This window comes from Ictidomys tridecemlineatus, chromosome 6 (genome assembly GCF_052094955.1).
Source record: "Ictidomys tridecemlineatus isolate mIctTri1 chromosome 6, mIctTri1.hap1, whole genome shotgun sequence".
Taxonomy (NCBI): Eukaryota; Metazoa; Chordata; class Mammalia; order Rodentia; family Sciuridae; genus Ictidomys; species Ictidomys tridecemlineatus.
Genome location: NC_135482.1, coordinates 103,208,456 through 103,218,347, shown reverse-complemented (window position 1 = coordinate 103,218,347; position 9,892 = coordinate 103,208,456).

Here is a 9,892-nt window from a genome sequence, read left to right as displayed (position 1 = left end):
ACCTGCATTCTATCCTGTCTTTCAGAGTATACACCTCTTTCTTTCTCACTGGTTCCTCATTTTGACCTGTCCTTAAATTCTCTTCTGTGATAATGTCAAGGGCTCTAATGGCTTGTGTTGAGGTCTACCTCTTTTTTGGGGGACCTCCTCAGGATCCCTGTCCTGGTGACATTTTCATATTTCTATTTGACATGTGTATATTTCTTTGGCGAGGCTGGCTATCTCTGTAGCTTTTTTGGTCTTTTCAGGTATTTTGTTTATTTTTACTTTGGATTGTTTGTTTTCTTCTTGTTACATTTTAAGAGATCTTTTTATATTTTGTACAGCAGTACTTAATCATGTATGAATTTTACAAATATTTTCTCCAAGTCTGTGGCTTTCTTCTCATTGTCTTGAAGTAATGCTTTTTAGTATCAATGAATGTATAAATCCCACAGGAAGCTAGGTAAGGAAGCTGGATAAGGGCAGCCTGTTTTACAAGAATCTCACAGGTAGTGGTACTGTGGTAACGGCACTGGTAACCCCCCCCCCCACCCTCCCCCTCCCCGTTGTTGTGTGGTTAGAGAGAGATCATAGAGAGATAGTATTTAAGCAATTAGGAAATTAGCCTAAGGATTTGTGCTTAAGAGGTGGTAAATACATGCTGAATTATTGAATTGAAATGAAAAATGAGACTGGCTTTTATGCAAGGTGTCTGATGCTGCAGACAACATGACATTCACAATTTAATATTGTAGATTTTAGAGACAAGGACTTTTAGAAATTTTAAAAATTTTAGATTTCTAAAAGTCTGTCCCTTCCTTCCTTCCTTCCTTCCTTCCTTCCTTCCTTCCTTCCTTCCTTCCTTCCTTCCTTCCTTCCTTCCTACCAGGGATTGAACTCAGGGGCACTCGGCCATTTTGTAGTTTATTTAGAGACAGTGTCTCACTGAGTTGCTTAGTGCCTCGAAGTTGCTGAGGTTGGCTTTGAACGTGCAATTCTCCTGTCTCAGCCTCCCAAGCCACTAGCAGTGCCTGACTGTGGTAATTTCTTTATAGCTGCAATAGAAAAGTAATACATGCAATAATATAGGATTCTGGATTTAGTTTTTTTTTTTTTTTAGGTGTAGATGGATATAACACAATGCCTTTATTTTTATGTGGTGCTAAGGATGGAAACCGAGTCCTACCTGTGCTAGGTGAGTGCTCTACCGCTGAGCCATAATCCCAGCCCTAGTTCTTTTTTTGAGATAGTGTCTTGCTAAATTGCTGAGACTGGCTTTGAAATTGTGATCCTTCTGACTCAACCTCCCGAATTGCTGGCATTAAAGGCATGGGCTAGTGTGTCTGGTGATTTTTTTCTTGAACACTTCAGAAAAATTGTCTCATTTCTTTCTGGCTTCCATAGTTTCTGATGAGAAGTATAAAATATGATGTTATGTGTACTTTTCCCCCACCCCAAAGATGTAATTTTTCTTTGGTTGTTTTCAAAAGTTTTTTTTTTTTAATTTTCAGAAGTTTAATTATGTATCTTGGTATGGATTTGAGTTAACTCTGGGATTTGCTAATCTTCTTTAATCTATAGGTTTATATTTCTTGCCAAATTTGAGAAACTTTTAGCTGTTATTTCTTTGAGTAACTTTCAGCCCTACTCTTTTTCCTCTCCATCTAGCATTCTGATGATATAAAGGTTAGCTCTTTTGTTTATAGTTGCAAAGGCCCTGAGGTTCTATTTTATTTTTCCTGTAATGTGTGACTAGATAATTTCTATGGTTCCATTTTCTAGTTCATTGATTTTTTTCCTCTGTCCCATCCATTCGATTGTTGAGCCTATCCACTGAACTTTTTATTTTGGTTATTGTATTTTTCAGTTTTAAAAATTCCATTTTTGGGGCTGGGGATTTAGCCCAGTTGGTAGAATGCTTGCCTTGCATGCACAAGGCCCTGGGTTCAATCCCCAGAACTTTCTTTGCTGAGGCCATATGTATGACTTTTGTTTGTTTCAAGTGTGTTTGTAATTGCTTAACGTAGCATCTTTAAATGATAGTTACCTTCAAAGAATGCTAATATGCCAGGTATGGTGGCCCACACCTGTAAACCCAATGGCTTGGGAGGCTGAGGCAGGAGGATTGTGAGTTCAAAGCCAGCCTCAGCAATAATTTAATGAGAACCTAAAGCAAATTAGGAAGACCCTGTCTCTAAATAAAATATAAAAAGGGGGCTGAGGATCTGGTTCAGTGGTTAAGTGCCCCAGTACAAAAAAAAAATTACATTCTCTTTAAATCCCCTGCCAGGGCTTAATTTTACCGATCCCTTTGCCAGTGCCGCCATTACCACAGTACCATTACCTATAGTTATGTCATCTTGGAGCTGGCATATACTGGTTGACATTTTTCTACCTGAGAGTGTTAGGTAGTAGTTAGTAGTGAGCAGTGTTGTGAGCAGCAGGGTTGTGAGACTTCTTTGAATTGCCTTTAATGAACAATCTAGTAGCTTGTAGAAAAATAACAGGTACACTAACCCTGGGAATAAACACATGGGGACAAACAAAAGCCAATTAATAAATGTTAAGAAGCAAAGAGCAATGGGGCTAAATCCTGGCAGGGTCTATTGCTTCACTGTAAAGTTAGGATTTATGGCCACAAGTTTTTAAATGTATTTCAGAAGGGAAATTTCATTAATAGTGCAGGTACATTAAGATGAAATCTGAGTTCACTTTGGTGACACATGCCTATAATAACAGCGACTGTCTTATATAAGTTGCTGTCATTTTACTGCTAGGGAAGGTTGAGGCAGGAGGATCACAAGTTCAAAGCCAGCAATTTAGCAAGGTCCCAAGCAACTTAGTGAGACACTGTCTCAAAATAAAAAGGATTGGGGATGTAGCTCAGTGGTTAAGCACCCCTGGGTTCAATCCTTGGCACCCCCCACCCCCCAAAAAAAGGTGAAATCTGCTTGGTCATTGACACCAGCACCTGCATTACCATAGCATTGACTTATATAAGAAGCCCTCCTGAATGGGATGGTTACCATGACAGTTCTGGAGATGACCAAGTAGGGTCAAAACTTTCCTGCTCTATGTAAGAGAGGAGATCAACATCTGATTAGTGAACACTACAGAAGGTAGGCCCCAGCTCTCATGGCAAGCTGTAAATTTGGAAGTAGCATTGTTTCGTTTGTCGTTCCCTGCTTGGAGATGACCCACTCTTGAGAATATTCTTTGCTTGAGCCTAACTTTACTTTCACCCCTAATAAAATTCTCTTGCTTGACTTTTTGAGTCTGACTTTAAATTTTTATTCCTCGGGACACAAGAACCAAGGTTTGAACCTTCAGCTCCCCACTCTTCTGTGACAATAAGTTCTGGTTCTTGGTATGATGAAGGATTTTTGATTTTTTGAAAACCAAACATTTGTGCACTGTGCTATGAAACTCTGGGTTTTATTTAAGGCTTCTGTTTTAATTGCATTATAAAAAAAAATATTTATTTATTTTTTTAACACCACTTTGACAGGAAAAGTAAACTGCCAGGTGGAAGTAGAAGTCCAGCTTCCCTATTTGGCCTTGGGTCTTAGATCCTGCTCCTCACATGGTCTGCACTACACTACTGGGGGTTGAGGAGCCTTATTACTGGCCTGGGGGATGACATCCTAGTCTCTATTTGGCTTTCTCTGATACCACCCCAGGGTGGACATTATGGTATATTAGTACAGTCTTGTGAGGGTAGAAATCTAGGGTCCCCTCTAGATCTTAGCTGAGTTTGTGGGTGGGATCATTTTCATTTGGTGTTTTGGTAGAGCAGAATGGTATTGTCTAGAAGTTTCTGTCTTGAAGGCTGCCCCTTTCATGGTTCTTTGGTTAAAGAGAGTAATCTTTTTCTGAAGATTACTTTGTCTGTGCATACTAGCATTTCAGGTTGCAGATCTCTCTAGCACCCAGTCTGGGATATATAAGGCAAAAATAAAATCTAGGGAACTCACATATTGTTTCTGGGATCCTATGGTCCTAAGTCTATCTATTTTCATTTATTCACCTTTGAATCATCTTCTCCTCCTCCTCCTTCTTTTTCTTCCATTGTAGATAGATATAATATTTGTATTTATTTTTATGTGGTGTTAAGAATTGAACCCAGTGCCTTACATGTGCAAGGCAAGCGCTTCACCCTAGCTTCCATCCACCTTTAAATTTTCTTATGTTTGTTCTGCATGTACTGTCTGTACAGGTCTGTGTGTATTTTACATGCATAGTCATATGTAAAGGGAGTAATAGAGAAAAATTTGTCTACTCTATCTTCCCCAAAGCATAAGTCTTCCTCAAGATACACACACACACATACACACACATAGCTTATCTGTATTTTCTAGAGATATTAGATGAAAAATCCTGAAAAGGGCATAAAACCACTCATTTAGGCATAATATTCACAACTCAAAAAACTTGATTCCTTTTTCTTTCCTCCTTTCTCTTCTAAGGATCTTACAGTGGCTCTACCTCTTAAAGGTTCCACAATACCTCTTAATACAATAGGAGGTTTCCAACACACAAAGAATTGGGGACACACTCAAGCCATATCCAAACCATAGCAGTTTGTGTTTCCTCACAATTCATATGTTGAAACATAAACTCCGGCCAGGGGTGGTGGCTCATGCCTTTAATTCCAGCTACTCAGGAGTCTGAGACAGGAGGATTATGAATTAGGAGCCAGCCTCCATGACTTAGTAAGACCCAGATGTAGCTTAGTGGTAAAGTGCCCCAGGGTTTAGGAGGAGAAGGAGGAGGAGAAGAAACCTAACTCCAATGTATGGGGACTTTGAGAGGTGATTAGGAGGATTCTGCCCTCATGAATGGGATTAGTACCCTTATGAAGAAGATCCCAGAGAAGTAGCTAGTCTCTTGAGGATGCAGTAAGAAGATATTATGAGGAAGCAAGGACCTCACCAGATACTGAACCTGCTGGAGTTTTGATTTTTGACTCATTAGCTTCCAGCACTGTCAGAATAAGTGTTCATTGGTAAATTTCCCAGTCTAAGGTATTTTATTATAGCAGTTTGGATGGGTTAAGACATAGGGGTAAAGGGAATATACATTACAATCTTTGTTGCTATCTGGGGAGATTCCATGATGGGTGGCAAGGAAAGGAATTAGGTACTTTGAACTGAAACCCTGGTGTGTAGTGTTGGATATACCTGGGTATATCTAGATATTACTATTCTGAACACTTTTAAAGCAAACTGAGATTTGTCCATATATATTTAGGTAGGTCCAGCTTTGGGATTTGCTGCATCTCACCACGTATACATCTTTCTTCCTTTGCCTATCACAACTACTGAGGCTGAAAAGAGGAATGGGTAATCATGACCAGCAAACCCTTCCAAGTGGATACATTTGAAGATTGTACTTTGATGTGCAATTCCTAGAGCTTGGAAAGATCACTGACTCTGCATCTTTGTCATTAAAAAACTGAAGAATCAAACCAGATGGGATGGTCTTCCTTTTCTCAAACCTTCTCCAACAGAAATGAATGTAGAATTGAACACTTATAAAGAAATTCATTTACTTAAGTGAAACTGTAAAAGAAATTATTGCACCTAAATGAGATGATATAAGCTATGTCAAATTTTAACTCATGAGTTGGATTTCACTATCAGTTCAGGAAATGACCTTAGGGGATCTATGACACAACACACAGCATTTACCTCTAAAAAGGGGCTAAGCATGTTCTTTAATGACTCAGATGGCATTGCCATGGGAATAGGTAGCCCCTGAATTCTGCATTGAATCTCTTTTAAGTACCTGTACCATGTTTCCAAATGCAGGCAACTTTACCTGACTAAATAAATTTGGTTTCCAGAGATGTGTGACTTTATGAGTTAAAATATTTAATGTTTAAGAAAATCTGATGGACCAATCTTCAGTTTTGGAAGTAAAATTTTAGATTTTTGACTTTAAGAGGACTAAGAGAATTTGATTAATATTTATAAGTGTCGCGAGGGGGCAAAATTGCGACATATGCAGTCAAAGGGAGAAATAAAGAATGTTCACATGCTTCTGCCCCTTTCAATGCTTCATTCACTCAAATTATTCAATATAGTTTCATTCTATAAGTTCTTAATCAAGAAAATGACAATCCTTAATGCTAGATACTGCAATAGACATATTCAAATCACAGCAAATAGCTCTAGATTAATTAATTCACAGCAAAAAATTCTAGATTAATTCTAAGAACTGCAAATCACACTTAATCATGATAGGCTAATGACAGACATTTCCTCTGCAGGTTAAGTTCAAAAGTTCTAAGCCTTAGGCCTTATGTCCAACAGACGCACACTCACTCAGACCACAGTGATCAGGTCTGGAACCAAGGATGACTTTCCTGGTGTGGAGTGGACAACCGGTTGAGGAGAGGGTTGTAGGAAGAAGTTGCGGCTCTCATCAAGGTCCAGAAGAGGCGGTAGAGTTTGAGAGGGGTGAGGATCATGCAGAGGATCAGGAAACGATTGTTATGCTCAAATTCGGGACCCCCAAAGACCACCAGAGACCCAAGATCGATGTAAACAGCAAAGAGGTGTTTATTGCGAGCTAGCTCGGTCCTCCGTGCACACACACAGCAACTGGTGACGCTGAGAGGCCCTGAGTCCAGGGTTTGCAGCATTTTTATACATTTTTTAGAGAGGGCAGGGACTTCACATACATCATAGCCTCTTCTAGCAAATCATCACACACCATGGGAAAATCAAATAACAACTCTAAAACATCATTAGCACATTCACTGGCGAGAACAAGTTGGGTAAGGGTGATTGGTCAGTACAAAAGGGGTATTCATTTAAACTGATTGGTTTAAGCCAAGAGGGGTGTACATGCTGAACTACATGGTTTCCCAACTTGTTATCAACCACTATAAACTGCTGGGAGGGTCATCTGGCATCCCAGGTATTTCCCTGTCTCATGCTGATTGGTGGCTGCTAGGGGGTTGCTATGGATCCCCACCTAGCCTGACTGAGTCAGGGGCACCTGGAGCAGCAGATCTCTCCTGTTATTTAGCAGGGTGGGAATGTGCTTAGGAGTGCTCTGTGGGTTTTTCCAAGGACAAAGGCCATGTCCCTTCCTTGAACAGCTTTGCTCTGAGGTAGAGGCTGGTTTTTCACAGTGACAAGTCATGGTGAAAGGGTAAAGTTTCTAAGCTGCAAAGCCTGAATTAAAATGTAAAAGACTAGGTATTGTTAAGTTCCTCTGCTACACCCAGAACCTGAAATTCCTGAGATAGTTAAGACAATGCCCTACTGGCCATTTAGCCTAGGGCCCTGTGCAGTTTGTCACAGGGCCTGAACCAATCAGTTTGAATGTGTACCCCCCCACCCAGGAGTGACCAATCACCCCTGCCCGACCTGTTCCCGCCAATGAATGTGCTAATCATGTCTCAGAATTGTTGTTCAATTTTCCCGTGCCTCATGAGGATTTGTTCTGATGTATGCAAAGCCCCCCCCCTCCCCAAAAAGTGTACTTAAGCTCTGCTTGACCTCAGCTCTGGGCTGCTCTCCCTTCCTGAGTGAGCCTTGATCCCCAGCATGCTGGTTCAATAAACTCCCTCCTGCCAATTGCATGAAGCCAGTCTCTTGTGTGGTCTCTTTCTCCGATGCTTCGCCTGACCCTTACAATGGGATGTCAGGTTCTCATGAGGCTTTCCAGCTCGAGTGCATCCTTGTTTCTGCTGGCTGAATCCCTGTTCATTTGCTCTATTATTTATACTAAATTTTGGGGCTTTTTGAACCCCTTTCAATCCTTATCAGCTACCACTGGATTTCTCAGTGACATCCTTTACCCTGGGGTCAGAATCATCTGGTCTGGAGATTTCCACCCTGATCTTCTCACCTTTCCCTTTTATCAGGTGAGGGCAGCCTGCCAGGGGCTTCATTCTGTTTATTGGGGTGAGGGGAAGGAAATTGTTTGTGGCCATACTGGAGGGCTCTATGGTGTGCCGGGTGAAACTGCAGGTTTTGTTATGCTCGAATTCGGGACCCCAAAAGACCACCAGAGACCCAAAATCGATGTAAGCAGCAAAGAGGTATTTATTGCGAGTCAGCTTGGTCCTCTGCACGCACTCAGCAACTGGTGATGCTGAGAGGCCCTGAGCCCAGGGTTTGCAGCAGTTTTATACATTCTTTGGAGAAGGCAGGGACTTCACATACATCATAGCCTCTTCTAGCAAATCATCACACACCATGGGAAAATCAAATAACAACTCTAAAACATGATTAGCACATTCACTGGCAGGAACAATTTGGGTAGGGGTGATTGGTTACCACAAGAGGGGTATTCATTTGAACTGATTGGTTTAAGCCAAGAGGGGTGTACATGCTGAACTACATGGTTTCCCAACTTGTTATCAACCATCATAAACTACTGGGAGGGTCATCTGGCATCCCAGGTATTTCCCTGTCTCATGCTGATTGGTGGCTGCTAGGGGGTTGCTATGGGTCCCCACCTAGCTTGACTGAGTCAGGGACACCTGGAGCACCATGTCTCTCCTGTTATTTGTAGATAAACAACTTAGCAGGGTGGGAATGTGCCTAGTAGGAGTGCTCTGTGGGTCTTTCCAAGGACAAAGGTGATGTCCCTTCCTTGGACAGGCTTTGCTCTGAGGTAGAGGCTGGTTTTTCAGTTTCAAACTGGAGTTTTTAAAATGGTGTTGCTTAAGCTCAGGCCTAAGGCCATCCTCACAATAAGTTTGATTTATTGGATTTATACAGTTGAATAATGTAAGGGTCCGGTGAAAAGTCGGAGTAAGAGACCACCAAGAGACTGACTCATGCAGTTGCAGAAGGGGATTTATTGAGGATCCAATTCAGCGCGCTGAGGCTCCAGGCTCACTCAAGAAGAGAGACCAGCCCAGAGCCCAGAGCAGAGGCTAAGCAGTACTTAAGTACACTTTTTGGGGAGGGTGGGGGCTTTGTATACATCAGAACAAATCAGCATGAGGCACGGGAAAATTGAACAACAACTCTCATACATGATTACCACATTCATTGGTGGGAACAGGTCGGGGGAACAGGTCGGGCGGGGTGACTGGTCACTCCTAAGCGGGGTACACATTCAAACTGATTGGTTCGGTCCCTGTATGCCTACGTGACAAGCTGCACAGGGCCCTAGGCTAAATGGCCAGTAGGGCGTTGTCTTAACTGCCTCAGGAATTTCAGGTTCTGGGTGTGGCAGAGGAACTTAACAATACCTGGTCCTTCACTTTTTAACTCAGGCCTTGCAGCTTAGAAACTTTACCCTTTCAATAAGGCTTTAGAAAGATTTTGTCTAATGAGCTTCTTTGCCCTGTCAGATATTTAAAATGTCACATTGAGTCTGGCATGGTGGCTAATCCCAGTGTCTCAGGAGGCTGAGGCAGGAGGGTTGTAAGTTCAAAACCAGCCTCAGTAATTTAGCGAGACCCAGCCTTAAAATAAAAAATAACAAGGGCTGGGGATGTGGCTCAGTGGTTAAGTGCCCTTGTGTTCAATCCCTGGTACCAAAAAAAGGAAACAAATCTGGGCATGGTAGCCCATACCTGTAATCCAAGCAGCTCAGGAGACTGAGGCTGGAGGATCACAAGTTCAAAGTCAGCCTCAGCAAAAAGCGAGGTGCTAAGCAATTCAGTGAGACCCTGTCTCTAAATAAAATACAAATAGGGCTGGGGATGTGGCTCAGTGGTTGAGTGCCTCTGAGTTCAATCCCCAGAACCACCCTCACTAAGAAAAAAAACAAAACAAAACAAAACAAACAAAATGAAATGAATAAAGTGCAGTGTTTCAAAAATACTAGAAAATTTAGCTTTTATTTTTTAAAAGGGAAGTACAGCTTTGTGTTTAAGGGGATTGACACTAGAGCCATACTGTCTAGGTCAAAGATCATTAAATGATGGCCTTCTATT